Source organism: Artemia franciscana, chromosome 18 (genome assembly GCF_032884065.1).
Source record: "Artemia franciscana chromosome 18, ASM3288406v1, whole genome shotgun sequence".
Lineage (NCBI taxonomy): Eukaryota > Metazoa > Arthropoda > Branchiopoda > Anostraca > Artemiidae > Artemia > Artemia franciscana.
The window spans coordinates 15,224,737-15,245,051 of NC_088880.1; the positions used below are offsets into that span (position 1 = coordinate 15,224,737).

The window sequence follows — 20,315 nt, forward strand, 5'->3', positions numbered from 1 at the left end:
TGCTCTTTATTTTTGTGTGCGTGTGTTTTCTCTCAACTGAAATGATGTATTTTTGGCTCAGAAAAACTCTTTTCGCCTCAAATAAAGCTGTTTTTTCTTGTCAGTGCGAATATTTCTGTAATTACCTTCAGTTCAGCAACATTTTAAAGTTACTCCTCCCTCTTCCTGACTTATGGCTCTTGCTGAGAGAACAAGAAATTATTTACGGGTCGACTTTTTACATTTTTTCTGATTTCACCTGAAAAAACAGGCGACTAGCAAAAAAGCTGCCATTCCTTCTTCGCTCAGTTTTCACACAGCAAAGTAAAGAGCCACTCCCTAACTTTCTTAGCAGTCACCTACCGATAATACCTACCCTTGTTGGAGGGTAATAATTTTTCATTAGTACTGACTGTCGTTTCTGTACCGGTACCCCTTAAAGGAATCTACCGCCAAGTGCTTTACAAAATTAAAAGTAATGCATTACGAAATGAAGATTTTCTGGTCAGAAAATGTTGTTGCTAACGCTATCTATTGCTGATTTTACAATAAATGTGAAATATTCTTCTACAGCCTATTTCTTATGTTGCTAAGAGGTCCCGTAATAAAGCAAAATCATCTTAAAATCTGCAAGGTCAATGTCTTGCTTTGCTTTTCTTTTGATTATTCAATAAGATAGTAATACGTACCAGGCATGTATGTTGAGGTTCAAGAGCAATCTCATTTTCACAAGTGGGGTAAATACAAAAAAGGGGCAAAATTGATTCCGGGGGCTAGTGTCCACCTGATTTTTGAAGTAACAGGACAGAATTGCCTTACTTTATTGGAGCAAAGCTGCTAAGAAGAGTCTCAAAATAAGTAGAGTCAGGTTTCATTCTGCAAGTCCAGTGTCTTACTAAATTTCTTTCGTAACACTGACGCTTGGAATTAAGGCTTGGGAATCCTTCGCATAGAGAAGGAGCATGCGTAGCTGTATGGGTCTCAAATGGCTTGGAGTGGCAGTGAGTTGTCAGTAGTAGTAATACTGAACTCTTACCGGTAATGTCAACTAGGGCAGTATTTGCAACCTCCCTAAATAAAAAAAAAAATTGTTTGCAGCGTTCAATGGAAAATAGCCTTTTTTTTAGATTTTCATTGGAAAAAAACACAGTTGCCCCTCTCCTCCGCAATTTCTACGAATTAGCAATTTCTATGAAAATTAGAAATTTCGAAGGCAATAATTCAAATGACAAAAAACATTACAGGAAATAAGCTTTTTCAATTCATAATCAAAAAGTTCAGTCGTTTCAAAAGGGATAAATACAAAAGAAACTAACTTACAAATCAAGCTAATATGCACGCACTATGTCTCAATTTGTCTTTGGATTGTACCATATTTAAAAAAAGAGTGATCAGAATTGAAAATTGGAAAACAATTTGGCAAAGGATAGGGAAATAATTGCACAATTGCACAGAAAATGACATTGACTGACAACTAGAATAACGAATTCTAGAACTTTAATGTTTAATCTTGGACAAGTATTTTGAGCGTTAGTTCTTATTATTAAAAATTTCTTGATATAACACAATTTATGGCACCAAGCAAATCAAGAGTTCTTGATCTACTACTCCCTCCTTAACAGATTGATCACTAGCTTTTACGCGCTTGTTCAAACTTTGATCATAAGTGATTAACAGTTGGGCTTAGAGTAGGAACTAAAGGAGGATGGTCTAGTTAGATATTAAATATAAAAAAACAGTTTTTTAAACTGAAAGTGAGGAGCGACATTAAAACTTAAAACGAACAGAAATTACTCCGTATGTGAAAGGGACTGTTCCCTCCATAACGCCCCACTCTTTACGCTAAAATTTGACTCTTTCTCTCAACTCTACTTTTTAAAACAGTAAAAAACTTTAGCGTAAAGAGTGGGAATGTATTTATTAATAAAATTTAGGTAACTTACGAAAATAACTTACGTAGCGAACTTCTCAATTTGTATATTTTTATTACATACATGAGGGGCTCGCCCTCTCGTCAATACTTCGCTCTGTACACTAAAGCTTAAATTTTGTCCCAGTGCCTTAAGAATGACCCCTGAATCACAAAGGCAATAGGATAAATAGTTGAAATTAATAAAATTACTTTAGCGTAAAGAGTAAGGTATTGGGGGGAGGTGAACCCCTCATACGCGTAACAATTTCCGTTCGTTTTAAGTTTTAATGCTGCTCCTTACTTTCAGCCGAAGAAACTTTTTCATATTTTTTTTAATTGCTCTTTAAAAAAGGCTAAAAAATTCTGGCGCCCCCCTTCATGGAAACTCTCTACCCCCATTAAAAATTCCTCCTTGAAAATTTTTCCCACTTAACTGCCTCCCCTCACCCCCCCCAACCAAATCCCCCTGAAAGTGTCTGTACACTTCCCAATAACCGTTACTATGTGTAAACACTGGTCAAAGCTTATAACTTGCAGCCCCTCCCATGGGGACTTTGGGGGAGTAAGTCGTCCCCAAAGACATAGTTTTTTGGTTTTTTGACTATGCTGAACAAAATGGCCATCTCAGAATTTTGATCCAGGGACTTTGAGAAAACAATGAGCGTGGGAAGGGGCCTAGCAGCCCTCCAATTTTTTCGGCCATGTAAAAAGGGCACTAGAACTTTTAATTTCCGTTAAAATGAGCCCTCTCGCGACATTCTAGGACCACTGGGTCGATATGATCTCCCCAGGAAAAAAAACAAGAGCTAAGAGCTCATATGGCACTTGTGACGAGGCAAGAAGAGCAAAGAGCCAAGAACTCACATGGTACGAGCTCTAACAAAAATCTTAGAATTAATAGATTGATTTAAAAGGAAAATCAGAGGCTTAATGCCGGTCAGGATTTAAAATAAGAGATCTGAGTCACGATGTCCTTCTAAATATCAAAATTAATTAAGATCCGATCACCCACTCGTAAGTTATATATACCTCATTTTTTCTTATTTTTCCTCTCCCTTTAGCCCCCCAGATGGTCGAATCTGGTAAAATTACTTTATCAAGTCAATTTGTGCAGCTCCCTGACACGCCTACCAATTTTCATCGTCCTAGCACGTCCAGAAGCACCAAACTTGCCAAATCCCTGAACCCTTCCCCCAACTCCCCCAAAGAGAGCAAATCCAGTACAGTTACGCCAATCACGTATCAAGGACAATTGCTTATTCTATCCACCAAGCTTCATCCCGATTCCTCCACTCCAAGTGTTTTCCAAGATTTCCCCCTCCAACTCCCCCCCCCCGCCCAATGTCAAAATATCTGGTCAGGATTTGAAATAAGAGCTCTAAGAAATGAATTCCTTCTATATATCAAATTTTATTAAGATCCGGCCACCCGTTCTTAAGTTTAAAATTCCTCAATTTTTCTAATTTTTCCAAATTAACACCCCCAGCTCCTCCAAAGAGAATGGATCCGTTCCAATTATGTCAATCACGTATCTAGAACTTGTGTTTATTCTTCCCACCAAGTTTCATCCTGATCTCTCCACTCTAAGCGTTTTCCAAGATTTCTGTTTCCCTCCTCCAACCCCCTATGTCCCCGGATCCAATTCTAGTCGAAAATGGAGCATCTGAGACATAAGATCCTTCTATATATATCAAGTTTCATTAAGATCCGATCACCTATTCGTAAGATAAAAATACCCCAATTTCCACGTTTTCCAAGAATTCCGGTATCCCCCTCCAACTCCCCCCATTGTCACATGATCTGGTCAGAATTTGGAATTAGAGCTTTGAAGCACAAGATCCTAAATATAAAATGTCATTAAGATCTGGTCACCCGTTCGTAAGTTACAAATACCTCATTTTTCCGAATTACCCTCCCCCTAACTCCACCAAAGAGAGCAGATCCGGTACGGTTATGTCAGTCACGTAGCTTAGACAAGTTTTTATTCTTCCCATCCAGTTTCATCCTGATCTGTCCGCTTTAAGCATTTTTTAAGATTTCCCGTCCCCCCAACTGCCCCCCCCCAGTGACGCTGGATCTGGTTGAGATTTAAAATAAGAGATCTGAGTTACGAGGTCCTTCTAAATATGAAGTTTCATGAAGATCCGATTACTTCTTCGTAAGTTAAAAATACGTCATTTTTTCAAATTTTTCAGGATTAACCCTCCCCCCCATTAGAGCGGAAAAGTTCCAATTATGTCAATGACGTATCTAATGCTTCGGCTTATTTTTCCCACCAAGTTTCATCTCGATCCCTCCAATCTAAGCGTTCTCCATGATTTTAGGTCCCCCCAAACTCCCCCCAGTGTCACCAGATCCGGTTGAGATTTAAAATAGACACGATATTGAGACACGATATTCTTCTAAATATCAAATTTCATTGAGATCCGATCACCCATTCGTAAGTTAAGAATACTTAATTTTTTCTAATTTTTCAGAATTTACCCCCCCCCCCAACTACCCTAAAGAGAGCGGATCCGTTCCAGTTATGTCAATCATGTATCTAGGACTTTTGTTTATTTTTTCCGCTAAGATTCATCACGATCCCTCCACTCTAAGTGTTTTCCAAGATTTTAGGAAAACTTACGTAGTTTTAACCCCCAAGAAAAACCCAAGCTGTTTTGCCCTTCCTCCTCAAAGTGAAATCCCAACTCCAACTCCAAAAAAATTGATTTCATTGGTTATTTCAATCAGGTTTGACGGAAACTGTTTTGTGTCTTGCCTATGAAGTTCAGATAGACATTAATATTCAGTTTGCAACATCTATCATTTCTACTTAGAATAACCAGATTTACGCTTTTCATAAAATGTAGCACGTCATATGCATTAGCTACCTTTTAAACTGAAATAATAAATTCTAAAGAAGTGTTTTTTATATTTTTATAGTTGAAATTAAAAATATTTTCCTCTGGATAAAATTTCAATCTCTCATGGAATTTTTAGGAAACATCAATTTAAAAGCTATTAAGGGTACTATTACAAGAAATAAAAAGTTCGTATTTGAAATTCTAGATGAGTTTCTAGTCTAAAGAGAATGAAAGGAATGTTCAAAGGGACCAGATGAGAGTTCAGAGAGATGTGATTGCATGAAAACTATGAAAGCAATCAAGGACATTAAAAATTCCAACTGTCAGAGTTCTAATCAAGGGTATGATTTTAGCCAAATTGAGGAATATGATCATTAAAAACTAGTCATATTACTAGTATTCCTATGGAAGGAGCTATGCATCCAAACATTATAATTACTTGAAATCACTCATAAAAAATATTTACTGTTACCCTTCTCAAATATACCATGTCCTTAGCTGACTTTAGCATTGCCAAGCCAAGTCTTTCAATTTCTAAAGCGGGCAAAATATTTTTGGATTAAGGCTCCCCGAGAAAAAAGGGAAAAAAACACCCTGAAAGAAAAAAGATCTTGGAGAAAATGAAATCTTCAAGAAAAGTCTTCAAGTATTACTTAACATCCCATGTGCTGCTGTCAATGCATAACAATCACGTTTGCAACGTTATTATATAACACCCGCCTTTGCAACGTCCATCATTTACAAATAGGGGTTTCCACGAGCCCTGAAGAAACAAGTCACGCGAGAAGGTGTCATCTTTAACATAGGTAAACAATCTCTTACTACCTAACATACAGGTATACGTGCGTAACATCCCACTTATTGGCCATCCTCAGTTACAACTGTGGATTCCCCACTTGACTGGTGGGTCCTGACTTGTAACAAGTCACACAAGATTGCGCCATTCTTAACATAGGTAAACAATCCCCTATTACTTAACATACAGGTATACTTATGCAACATCCCATGTGTTCGGTCCTCAGTTACAACCGAGACTTCCCTGCTTGTCTATAGGGCCTGACCTCTAACAAGTCATGCTAGATTCCATCATCCTTAACATAGGTAAACCATCTCCTATTGCCTAACAACCAAAGAAATCTCAAAGAAAAAATATTCCTTTTTACGTAACAACCAACCTCCCACAGTATTACATAACACCCAGGTGTACATAATAACACCTGTTGACTATCATCGGAATGCCGTCGGAATGGTGGGATATGTGAGTTGTTAAAGTCATTATAGCGGTCACTACTGAGAGGGCTCATTCGAACGGAAATTAAAGTTTCTAATGCCCTTTTAAAGTGATCAAAAGGATTAGATGCCAACTAAGCTCCCATGACCCTTTTCTCTAAAATCGTCTGAGGAAAATTTAGAATAACCATTTTGTTCAGCATAGTTGAAAAGTATGAAAACTTTGTCTTTGGAGATGACATGACCTCCACCCCACAACTCCCAGGGAAGAGCGTGGAGGCTATGAAATTTGCCCATTGTCTAGGTACTGCTTGATATTGGGATGTTTCCCTACATTTTTCGGGCTGGGGAGGAGTGGTAAATTTGCTGCTGGGGGGAGTTTCCGCGAAGAATATTTTCCATGAGAAAGGAGTTTTCCGAGGGCTTGCACTTTTTAGGCAAAATTTTACACTGAGAGACAGGGCAATATATACAGACTTTAAAGTTTGGTGGTAAACCATTCGACTGCAGACTGAGAGATCACCGGTTCAAACATGGTTCTCCTCTCATTGTAGTCGGAAAGAAGTGAAGAGCTATAAAATTGAATTTTAACTTAAAATAATCCAAATTTTTATCAAACTGTTATATTTTTTTCGTAAGGCAGAGGGCGGAAGTCGAGCGTGTTTTTTTCTACAACGACAGCAGCAATCTTACACCTACAGACATGAAAAAGAAATTGATTAGGCGATCCTTTTGCTAATTTGTATTTATCTCAGTGCTTTTGGAGCACTGGCCTGCTGATTAAAATTATTTAACTGGTGTTTTATCTAGCTTTCTTGTGTCTATAGCTTCTGTTGTCTTGTTCAAAAGATAAAAAATCAGTCTTTGCAAAACATCAGTGTTTTGTAGAAAGTGAATTAGTGACAATTTGCTTAGCCTATCCCCAGTTACGCAAGGAAATTTTGGAAAGGCAAGCGAGTGTTTACATTTCTAAACCCAAGTTAATTTGCATTATCAAGATAATAAATAATAATTTTATTTGCTACTTCTTAATGGATTCATTTCACCATACGGCCTTCAAAAATCGTTCGTGTACACCATTTTGTGTCTCATGGACTTCCCGGCATTATTTGAAAAACGATCAGAAATCAAACAAAAGAAACAAGTTTTCTCATCTGAAAGTAAGGATCGACATTAAAACTTAAAACTAACAGAAATTATTCTGCATATGAAAGGGTCTGTCCCTTCCATAACATCTCGCTCTTTACGCTTAAGTTTGACTCTTTGTCGCAACTCAACCTTTTAAAGCAATAAAAGACTTTGGTGTAAAGAGCGAGGCATTGAGGATGGGACACCCCTTTCATATACGTTTTAATTCTTAATGTCGCTCCTGACTTTCGGTTAATTTTTTTTTTATTTAATCAATAGTCAGATTAAGCAAGGTCTAAATTGATTGCTAAAGGCTGGATAGACTCTTAAATGGGAACAGGCCTCATGCATCCATTCTCATTTCCCCTTTTTCAGCTTTGGTCTTGCTAAATCAGACTAATAATAACAGCCCATCGTTAACAAAACATGGCTTGCGCCCAAACAAAATTCAAATTTATACTTAATACAAAAAAAAAAAAATAAAGATAGTTGCAAGGTACCATAGAAATCTACTTGTATAACAATTTGATACGGTCATATTAATTTGGAAATTTCAGGTAATGATAAGGGAGATGACCAATTGAACAAAAAGGTGATATTTTCACGCTTCTACTACTATTACTGCTACCATTACTACTACTGAGGGTATTGAAATAAACACCTGATGAAAGTTGAGCTAAATCAAAACATATTATGTGCATACACATTGCTTATACAGGCGTACCAGCAATATTTTTGAAACGGTTCACCATATCAAGATGAAACTTCTGTTGCATCATAAGTGGATGTTCAACTGACCAAAAGGCAACATGTCCCTGCTACTACTGTTTTTAATATGATGTTGATACTATTCAGGGTTGCCACCTGTGGCACGCTATTTTCGCACAATTTTATTGTGTGTAGCACTGTATCATGTGCTCCTGTAGTACGAAAGTGCTATTATAGCACTATTACAGTCAATTTCTTAATTGAAGCGCCAAAAATCGCTGCGTAGCACGCAATTGGAAAACTGTAGTGCTTTAGGAACTGACCGTGGCGGCAATCCTAGTACTGTTACTGCTACTACTAATATGACACTATTACTGCTACTACTGCTCTTACTGGTACCAATACTACCATGATACTACTATTATTAAGGCAACGCGTATGAAGGTGAAAATTTGACAGAATATACAGGGGGAATTTAAATTAAATCAAAACACGCTATATGCATGCAGTTTTTCAAATAGGCGTACCCAAGAGCAGATTTGGGTGCTAATTCGGAGCTTTCAGAGAATGCTTAAAGGAGAAGATCATTTGACCAAAAGGTATTATGCGCATGCTACTACTAACACTGCAACCACCGCTACTTTTACTGCTACTAGTACTGCTGGTACTAAACTACTCCAATTTCTACTTCAATTTGAATTACTTGTAAGGCTAAGAATATTGAGATAAAGGACGTAAAAAGGGGGTCAAAAAGCCCATCAGCAATATTTTTGGAACGGCTTATCGTATCAAGGTGAAACTTTCGGGTTATCATGAGGGGGGTGTTCAACAGACCAAAAGGCGACATGCACATTCTACTAGTGTCATTAATACTGCTATTACTACTCCTACTATTATGACACTACTATTGCCACTACTCCTCCTACTACCACCACTACTACCATACTACTAGTACTATTCAAGCTAAGTCTATAAAGGAAAAAACTTGAGATAGTATTGAGGGGAAATTTAAACTAAATCGAAAGACGCTATGTGTATGTAAATTTCCAAAGCAGTGTATCTCAAGAATGTACTTAGTTATTAAGCTAGAACTTTATGAGAATTCTTGAAGAGAAAGATCAATTGACCAAAAAGCAATATGTGCAAGCTACTCCGAATACTATTACCCCTGCTATATTTACTAGTACTACTACTACTACTACTACCACTACTCCAACTACTACCTTTGTTGCAACTACTTATACGACTAAGTGCAATAAGATGAAATTTTCAGGAACTGTATGAATATACAGGTTATCTAAAAGACATATCGACAATGTCATAGCAATGGCTAATTGTATTAACTTGAAACTTCCGGGACTTTATGAGAAGCATTTTCAACTGACCAAAAGACAATATGCTAATACTACTACTGTTACTAGTACTAGTGCAATTACTATTAGTACTACTACTAGTACTACTACTCTGACTACTGTTCCAAATATGTCTAAGGGTATAAAGATGAATTTTCAGGAAATTTGAGGATAGAAGGTGGATTGAATCATTTTCCTTCCTCGTTTTGAGTTTGACTCCGTTATTTATTCTAATTTCTGTTCGTTTCGGGTTTCATTTATTGGTTGATGGTGGTTTGTAGTAATTTTACGCTTGGAAGATTATTTGACCTAATTTCTGCTCGTTTTTCGGTTTAATGGAGCTCTTTACTTATCTTTGAAAAACTCATATGGTGGATGTTTTCTAAATTAATCTGCATAGAAAGCCAATCCTTTTGATCTATCTGTTGTTAAAAAATTCTGTTTGTTTAGAGTTTCGGTTAATATTGGGCCAAGTTACTCCTTGCAAGACCTATTTGATTAGCTTCATCAGGGAAAAATAATTGTCATTATTTAGTTTTTATTGAAACCTGTCGTTTTTAACTTGTAATACAGATGGAAATATTGACGACCATTATTGATTGTAAAACGAAATGTCTTAAATCAATTTTATTTTAAGATTAAAAAAAAAGAGACCACAACAAATGACGTCTTCCAGAAACACTACTTTTAAAAACTTGAGTTTAAGAATGTCTAAAGTCTGAACTTCCAACATATAAAGAAAAGTGCCAGGAAATATTACCTTATGAACTGATTGAATTCTCTTCTTTTAGAATGAGAAGGATCATTTACACCAGAAATAGCCCATTTTGAGCCGTAAACAAAGAGGTTGATTTGTATCACAGTTGTATCACAAACAAAACAAGATTATAAATACAGTCTTCTTGTTTAAAGAATACAAGAATGATCTATTACGTTTCTTTTGCAATTACACGTGTCCCTCCTGATGATCTCCTAACTCTGAAGAGTCTTTATGTAATTTTCAATTACTATAATTTCCTGGATTTACCACGTTGACAGTTCCCCCATCCTCTATCTTTTCCCAAATAAGTTCTATTTCACGTACCTGAATCCGACTATTGTATCTAATCAATATACAAGTCGATGGTAGCTTTTAATTGTTCTTCAGTGAAATATCCCTTTTGTAATGTCGCTGATGGACTCCTTAACTATCCTTCCCAAAGTTTATCCTTTCTATAGTATCTTAAAAAAAATTTACAGTAGAAATGTTATTTTGACAAACAGGAACAACTCCAAACAATATCAGTTCTCACAAGAAATAAAGGTAGGGGTAGGCTACAGGTACGGCTACAGGTAGGGGTCAGGTCCGACAACATTGGCTATATAGCAGTGTCAGTTCCAAGCCAATCAGCTATGGCCAGTTCTTAACCTGCACAAAACCCATCGGTGTCCACGCAAGTTCAATTAGACAGATGCAGGTGCAATAAAAAAAAAACCAATCTAAATTTGTTTTGTGATGTAAAATTGTTCTATTAACCTGTGATTGGCTGTTTGAACTTATTAAAAAAAACTGTTGAAATTCTTGATAGGGGTTCTGTGGTTCAATATTCGACAAATAATGGAAGAATTGTGCCATTTTGAAAAAAATGATTGTGTTTCTTAAAATATGAATAGAATAGGTATGCAAATCTGAAAATTTTAATTCTTTAGTAGTACAAAAATATGAAATTCCTTGCTCTACAACTGAACGTTGGTGGCGACAAAACACTCGAAAGTGTTTGTTGTCAAAACCGACATAAAACTCTGAAATTTCGAAAAAAGCTGTGATTATAGAAATGTGAAAGGCTTAAATATTAAAATCTGCAAATTCAACGTCACTAGAAGAAATAAAAAGTGAAATTTGTTGAAATTCTGGAATTGGGATGTGTTTTTTTTTGTCGAAAATCAACATGAAAACCCTGAATTTCTTAAAAAAAGCTTTTGATTCTTGGAATTTGAATGCTTAGTTATAAAAAAAATATGAACAGTTAGATAGTTAAAAGGAAGAGTTAAGAACCATGCCAAAACCGTACCTCTAGTTAAAAACTATAAACCAAAAATTAACACATCCTAATCTGTTAAAGGAATATAATATGATGAGATTGCGGGAAAAAAAAGAAAAAAAAAAGAAAATAATCTCAACATAAATGGGAAATTTTTGAAATCTTAATTATAAGAATAACAAAAATTAAAAAAAGCTCGATAAAAATTGAAAATCTTTGAAATCTTTACGACAAATCGAAACTTTATGGCAAAAATCGGGGGGTGGAAGAGGGGTCAATGTCAAGTAATTTCAATTCCAGTGTTTGATAAGGCACTAAGCCAAAAACCGAGTCCTGAAGAGAACGGATTTATGGGTTATTTGGAGATCAACTATTGGGGATTATAGGGGTTTAATGTCAGATTTAGGATTGGATCAAAATTCTAAAATTTGAGAAGATACATCTAAACACTTAGCCTTATAGTGCCTTAAAAATATTTCTTATTCCAGTTCAACGACCCTTGCGTTTAAACACTCGTTCTTAAAGAATTAGGACAACAGTAAAAATTTAGCTTAAAGAGCGAAAGGTTAAGGAGGAGACAAGCCCCTCAAATACTAAATAATTTTATTCGGTGTAAGTTTTCATGTCGCTTTTTACTTTAATTTTGAAAAAGACTTGATTCCTTTTTATTTTATTTATGTTCGTTTTCACAACATATCCAGGATTACTTTAAATACAAGGAAAGTTACCGCCACTTCAAACCCAACTATTTGAATAAAAGTTTAACTTTTGCACAGCAATGCTTCGACAAAAAGAAAACATGAGAAATTCAAAAAATCAGATATTAACTGTAAGATCACTTTTTCCCCGGTTTTCAAGGCGAATTTTTGGAAGAAATCTTTCAAACAGTTGGTTGTAACGAACTGTAGTACGGAGTGACCCGGCTCAATAGTAACCGAAACTCTAAAAAGCGGAATTGTGATTTAATAGTTACATCAAAAGAATTGCATTTTAATACTGATTTTAAATATATAAGTTTCATCGAATTTAGTCTTACCCATCAAAAGTTAAGAGACTGAGAAAATTTGCCTTTATTTTAGAAAATAGGGGGAAACACCTCCTAAAGTCATAAAATCTTAACGAAAATCATACCATCAGACTCAGCATACAGAAAGTGCTCATTCTAGCGGAAAGTAAAAGTTCTAGTGCCCTTTTAAGTAACCAAAAAATGGAGGGCACATGGGCCCCCTCCCACGCTCATTCTTTCCCGAAGTCACCGGATCAAAATTTTGAGATAGCTATTTTGCTCAACATAGTCGAAAAACCTAATAATTGTGTATTTGAGGACGACCTAATCCTCCACGGTCCCCGGGGGAGGGGCAGCAAGTTACAAACTTTGACCATTATTTACCTATAGTAATGGTTATAATGAAGAGTACAAACTTTTCAGGGGGGCTTCTTCATGCTGGAGTGGGGGTGGGTCGGGGGATGAGTTTACACGAAATGAACTTTCTATGGAGGAATTTATCATGAAGGAAGATGATTTCCATGAAGAGAGTGCAGGATTTTCTAGCATTATTTAAAAAAAAAAAATGAGAAAATAATTAGAAAAAAGGTTTTTTTCAACTGGAAGTTAGGAGCAGCAGTGAAAATTAAAACGGAAAGAAAGTATTACGTATATAAGGGGGTTCTTCCCCTCCACAATACCTTACTCTTTACGCTAAAGTTTTTTAGTAATTTCAACTATTTACTCTTCGGCCTTTGTGATTCAGGGGTCATTCTTAAAGAATTGGGAAAAAATTCAAGCTTTAGAGTAAAGAGCGAGGTATTGATGAGGGGGCAAGCAACTCCCCCATTTATGTAATAAAAATATACAAATATATAAGTCCGTTACACAAGTTAGTTCGTTTGTTACGTATATTTACTACTAATAAAAACGCTCGTAAAACATAAAATGTTCTAGTTCTATTTTTAAGTAACCAATAATTGGAGGGCAACTATGCTTCCTCCCACACCCCCCTTTTTTATCAAATTGATGAGAAAGCCATTTAGCCTGGAAAAAAAATATATATACAAATTTCGTTTTAATTATTCATGTACGGTGAGCCAAATTCAAAACATACATTAATTCAAAAACGTTCAGAAATTAAATAAAAAACAGTTTTTTTATAACTGCAAGTAAGAAGTGACATTAAAAGCTAAAATGAACAGAAATTATTCGGTATATGAAAGGGGCTGCCTCCTCCTCAACGCCTCGCTCTTTACGCTAAAGTTTTTTTTTTTTGTTTCAAAAAGTAGAGTTGTGAGAAAGAGTCAAACTGTAGCGTAAAGAGTGAGGCACTGAGGAGGGGACAATCCCTTTCATATACAGAATAATTTCATTTCGTTTCAAGGTTTAATGACGCTCCTTACTTGCAGTTAAAAAAAATTACTTTTTTTCAATTTTTTTGTAGGGATGTTCCTCGTGGACCCAGAAATGAGCAAAGCACCTCGAGGGGCTTTGCAAAATTTTAAACGATGTATGTAACAGGGAAGTTGATAAATATTATCATTTATAACTCGGTGAAAACAAAGCTCTTGGTATTATTTGCCCCCAACCCCAGATATTTCTTGACGGCAGTCATAGTGTCGACCCCCATACCACACCATCTTTGTGCCGGTGTGCATGTGAATGGTATCTTCCTTTTAACATTGAAAAACTGTCTACAACAACGGAGCTATCACACCCTAGTATTTTTATGAGAGGCATTGTCTAAAAACGTTCTAGGGAATCAAGGGGGATTAGAGAATAGAGAATAAATTTTCATTTCCCCCTTTCAACTATCCTACTATATATATATATCCGACTCAAGAAAGACCGAAAGCATAGTCCCAAAGTACATTTCCTCCAACAACAAAAAGATCCATCGGCCCTCCTTCTTATTAACATATGTAAAATTATACGCCACTGTTCATAATACTGTCAAGCTTCAAGTAAATAAACTTAGGAAATGAAAATTTAAATAAATTAACCGTTTAACCGTTAATATTATATTAACCGTATTAACCGTTTACTATATTAACCGTTTGTTTTGTACGGACTGCGTGCATCATCAGGAATGAATGCGGCATTTCTGTCCCTGAAACTTGAAAACTCGATTTACAGACATTCGATAACTTTAAATTGACTGGCTGTCTCAGAATTTTAGATTGATGGCTTTTTCCCGCACTATGGCCAAAATTCTTGTTTTGCGCCGCTAAATGGGTGAAAACGCCTCTACTGTGGCAAAATCGTCTTTATTACTTAAAAATATCAATAGAACTTAAAATTTCCTTACTAACGAGTCTTCTCCCAATAATCTAGGACCATTGTTTCCATACCAATACCCTTGGACAAAAAGCTTCAAATCAAAAAAACAGACACACGTACGTGATCACTCTTTTCGGGAACAATTCATAATTTAATATTTTTGTATATAAGCTTGAAACTTTTATAATAGGGTTGTGTGATATACATAATTTGATTGTGTAAGTTTTGTTATAATCCCTAAACCTTCTGGGTGTTTTTCCCCTTTTTTTGAAAATAGGGAATATTATCTCGGGTTTGTAACATTTGTTGGGTAGGCATAAATTTAATGAATTTCATATATTTGGAATCTCCCTTAAAAGCCACTTTTTTATTGTAGGTATTTTTTAAATCAAAACTTTTTTTTAGTAGTTTCGGTTACTACTAGCGCAAATCGGTACTACTTGTAGTTTATGGCCTGAACTACTTAATGAATAAAAAAAAATATTTCCATTTAAACATCGATATAAACAAATTTTCTGGTATTATGTATCTTCATCTTCCTGGTAAACTTCGTGCCGGTGCTCTTGATGCTCCCCCCTGTCTCCATCTTTTGCACCACAGGGTATGTGAATTCAACCTTTTATGCTACAAAGAAACCATTTTCAGCAATAAGGGGGGAGCTATCATGCCACCACATCCATATCCAGGATTCGTTCCAATTAAGTGAAATTAGAGATTAATTTTTACCTCAATCCCCCCCCCCTTTGCCCTCTCTATATTTATCTGAAGGTTCGCGAAAAGTTAGAAAATCTGCCCTCCCCCCAAACAATGAATCATCAGCCCTCCTCCATAACAGCTGATGCGCAATCATTCTTTATAATTTTATCAGACATTAATTGCATAGAACTTAGTTCTATGAAACTTTAAAATAGATGTTCTTAATTAACCGCTGTGAGGATTATACAGCCATTTAAGAATGAATGCGCTACGGCCCGGTATCGCTACCTCTGGAGCTGGCAAGCTCAATACATAATTTTTGACAATATAAGTGGATCGGCTGTGTCACAATTTTCAATCAATAGGAACATGGCCTTTTTTGGGGCAGATTTGTAGTTCTGTGCTGCGAAATGACCGAAAACGCCACTTTGTATGACACAATCTTTTTGCTATTGAAAAACGGCGTTTGCAACTGAAGAGGGCTACTGAAATCGAGGGCAACACTATACCCCTTCAAGTGGCACCAGACTAAATTTCAAGAAGATTGTTTTAATCACGAAGACCAAACGGTTAAAAAAAATTTGTCACGGGCAACTTGGCATGCGTAACCCCAAGGGTACCCAAAGTATTCAAATAGCACATAACTACAAAACAAAAGTTCGTACGCACAGTTTAATTGTTAATGAAAAGTTGAACATGTATTCCCTTGCTGTAATCAAAGTCGTCTACGGAATTTTAGTCACTGTGAATGAAAATCTTATGGCCCGCACCACCCTAAACAACCAGTCAACTCTGTATCGTATATTTATGTTGCATACCTTTAGAGGTGCTTGTTGTGATCTCAATTTACTGATTACAAATCCAAAGCTATAGTATTGAAAAATAGATGTCCAAATATAAACATGACAAATATATATTGCAAGAGGCAAGGGTGCATACAGGATTCATATTTGGTGAGTTTTTTCGGGGGGGGGGGTACAATTTTTTAAAAACCCATTGAAATTTGTTTTAGGATTTTTTTTACTTTTCACGAGTAGGACTAAAATTTCAGGTAGGGGAGGAGGGACGACGCCCCTTCCACATCAGGTATTCATCAAAATCGCACACATAATGATATAGACGTATTTTGTCTTCCGACTCATGATTATTCAAAGCTCACTAGAAAGCGGTCATTTAATTGTAACCATTAAATTAAGTCATTAATTAATGGCAGGCTAATGCTTGATATTAATCATCAACCATCCTTAGGATCGATGTTATCACAATAGACTTTTATGGGGAAGGGATCAGAGGGCCGACATCACTACTCCTATCTGTGGCTATTCATGTCCATGTTAACTGTTATTTACTTTCACTCTAATTAGTTCATTATTTCTCATGAAAAAAACTTTACTTTCTTTCTAATTCACCGTCATTATACAATTTACGTTTGTGTTTGCCTTTTTGCTTCTTCCTAGTTCCTTTTCTAAATTCAAAAAATGAATCTATAAAGCGAGACAAAGGACACGTTCCTTCATGCAAATAAAGAGCTTGGCCTAGATTTAAATCCCAAATGAATAGTGAGAAATTTACTCACTAGAAAGGGGACTGCCATCACGCCAAAGGAGCAGTACTCACGGGGGAAGGAAAACTCTTTCATTCAAATAAACATGGATTATTAATTTTTCTATTTATAATATCTAAATATTTCGATTCCCTCGAGATCATAAAGAGTATTCAAAAAGCATTTTTCTAAATACAAATGTGTGATTAAAACTATGATGTTAAAAATGTTATTCTGTATCATTAGTTTTGATGCAAAGAGATACAAAATACAAAATCGACTTGTTTTAATTTGTTACGTCTCAAGACTTAATGAGAACGCAGCATTTTCTTCGCTGCGCGTTTTTATCAAAGCAATAAATCCACAGACAAATGTGATGCGGAATATTTAGCAGTTCTTATTTGATCGTCCTGAGGTAAATTTTTAGTCAATTGTAAATTCTAGCATACCTGTTTCTCTGACTGTAAAACTACAAATTTTTTCTATGATCACCCTAGATATGAGGGAAGCTGAAATCCCCTCAACCTACCCAAATCTAATTGGCAGTGGGCTTACAACTCACTCCTAGAGCCAGATAGGAAACTTCATGGGGTTACATAGCCTGCAAATGAAAAAAAATTAACAGAATTAACTTTTCGATGACACCCGCCAAACGAATAAGATTCTGAATGTGAAAATACTCCTAAAAATTCGATTTTGGAGCGTTCAAACGTTAGCATGAATGTCAAGGGCTGAACATCTAGAGAGCGGAATGACCCGCTATTGCCTGCCCGCAGTGGTCGCCTTGGAAGTAGTATGACTTGGCAAAACAAGAAACAACTATCCAGTGGTGGAAACACATTAGTCTTCATTGCCGAGGATACAAGAGATGAGAATGATATGGCCGTAGTTATTCCAAAGCCTAAGGTAAAATCACTAATTAGTTGGAAATCCTTGAGCAACAGCATTGAGACTGTTCCATTCCACAAAAAAATTGAAAAGGTGACCCTGGGTGCGTGCTATGAACTTGCTAACAAAGCAACAAACATTTCTATAAACATGTTTTCTTTTGTATCACCTGGTATTTCAATGAGAAGGTTGGCAAACAAAGATTATTGTGTTAAAGTCCTGGACATCTATGGTCATCAAGAATGCAATACAAATGAAAGACTGATTATAGAACTGGTTCAAGAAATAGTTGCTAATGACAATCTCTTTGATCATAAGGATATATACAATTACTTCTCAACTATACTTAGTGGACATGGAAAAACCAGACGGACTATATTCTGACCTGCAAGAAGTGGCAGACGTCGGTGTTCGATGCGGATGCATTTAGAGGTGCTGCTATATTCTCTGACCATAACTTTATTGTTGCCAAAATATAGTTCAGTTGTCAGCCCCAAGACGGGTAAAGACAAATGGGAACAGCCCTTCGACTGTAAAATCTGAACAACCAAGAAATCCGGTCACAGTTTGCAGTACGGCTTAGTAACAGATTTCAAGCTCTTAGCCTACTGAGTGATGGAAATCTGGACGCAGATTGGATTACTATCAGGTAATCTAACAATAGTTTCACCCAAGAAACGCTTGACCTAAATAAGGTGCCAAAAATAGAAGGAATCTTTATCCAATTGTGAAATCTGATAAAGAAGCATGCTGAAAAGAAGAAAGCACTTCTCAAAACCCTTTCTGCTTATACGAGCCATGCTCTTAGGCTAGACTATGTCATCCAAAATACAGCTATAAATAAAGCATCCGCGCTGATAAGCGTCGTTGCCTTGAACAGAGAGCTAGAGAGGACAAAGAAGTTGCTGGACAGGGAGACTCTCGGTCAGCATACCATAGTCAATCAAATAGTCGGAAAACATTCAAAACAAAAGTAACGGTCAAAAAGGAGACTGGACAAGTCCTTAATGATCCTGATAAAGTAAACGGATCCTAGGCCACGCATTTTGAAAGGTGCCAAATAGACCACCACCAGCTGACCCTTCACATTTCCAATCCAGCTATTTCTAAGCCTGACCACTGACAATGAACCACCCTCTGGTTGGAAGTTACTAAGACAGCTAAAAATCTAAAGCCCACAGAAGAAGGCTAGATCGCAGCCGAAATTATCAAATAATTTATCCCTGCATGCATTGCTGCATGGACCCCACTGAAATAATTTAAACAATTTAAATATCTTTGAAATAATTTAGGAGAAAGAAGGAATTCCGAATAGTTGCACGAAAAGCCCTAATTTGAGAATCATAGCCAGTGCAAGTAAAGAGCGATGTGGGCACAATATCTTATTTTTATTAGACTATGGCACTTCGTATAGAAGGTGTCGTAGAAACTTTGAGAAAGGCTCATTCGATTGAAAATTGAAAGGACTAGTGCCCCTTTTAACAGCTGGAAGTATTGGAAGGGAACCAGCCCCCCTCCACACCAATCATTTCCCCGAACATATCCAATCAAAATTTCGAGGTAGAATTTTTATTCAGAATACTTAAAATGTCCGGAAATTATTTGTTTGAGAATAACAACCCCCAACCACCCTAAGGACAAGGGTTGTAGGTTGTACCCCAAGGGTATATAAGATTTTTATTGAAAGGGTGGTCGTATAAACTTCGGAGGGGTTCATAAGATTGGAAATCAGGATTTCTAGTTCCCTTATTAAGAATAAAAGCGATCAAAGGGCAAAAGGGCAGCTACCACGTCCCCCTCCACGCGTCATATTTTTTAAAGTGAATCTGATAGAAATTTCTAGAGTCATGTGTTCAAAAATAGTCCAAAGATCATATGACAAGGCCTTTAGAGTTGAGACAACCCTCCCCCCAGATTCTGGGGGCAGGTGTTATAAGCTATGCCCCGGGGCATATAATGTTCTTATGGAAGGAGTGGTTCTGGGTTCTTTAGAGAAGGCTCATTTGATTGGAAATGTATGATTCTACTTCTCTTTTAAAAGCCGAAAATTCGAGGAGGGCAATTAGCTCTCGCTGCCTGATATCCTCTTTCCCCCAAAACACATCTGGTCGAAATTGTGACATAACAATTTTATTCACGATAGTCCAAAGAGCATATAAAATCTTTTCAGGGTGGACACAATGCCCAAGATCTAAGGGGCAAGGGCTGTAATTTATGACCCAGGGCATATACGGTTCTTATGGAACGGATGGTCGCATAAACTTCGGATTGGAGGGGGATTGTTTGATTGGAAGTTGGAATTTCTAGTGCCCTTTTTAAGACTTAAAAGTACATGGAGGGTAGTCAGTCCCCCCCCCTCAGGCGTATTGTTCCTCAAAACACATCCTATCAAAGTTTTAAGAGATTTATTTTGTTGAGAATTGTTGAACGATCCAGTAATTATGTCTTTAGGGATTTCAACCTCCCCGCAGTTCTTAGGGCAATTTGTTCGTTGTTTGTATATAGTATTTGTTATTGAGAAAGGTACGTATCTTCAACTTTACTTTCAAAAAAGACGAAGGTCATTCATGTGAGCCTATCAAAGACTGTTGAGTAGTGTCTTAAACTAAATCAAAACACGTATAGATTGCCAAAAGGGCGTAATTCAGGAATAACTAGGTATATTATTTTGGGACTTTCAGGAAATGATAAGGGGGTGATCAAAAAGGCATATTTGCATGCTACCATTACTACTACAACTACCA

General features: G+C 36.5%; 1 protein-coding gene across 4 annotated transcripts in view; it reads right to left on the minus strand.

Annotated features, from left to right (window-relative positions):
• Nucleotides 1-20,315, minus strand: part of LOC136038665 (uncharacterized) — a 206,537-nt gene that overhangs the window by 86,871 nt on the left and 99,351 nt on the right. The window contains exon 1 of one of the 4 annotated variants that reach the window (XM_065721939.1): nt 669-1,018. The exons of the other annotated variants lie outside the window; for them this stretch is intronic. The gene's annotated coding sequence lies outside the window, so the exon portion shown is untranslated. Of the gene's footprint in view, nt 1-668; nt 1,019-20,315 lie in introns of those variants that run through there. 4 annotated transcript variants of the gene reach the window in all.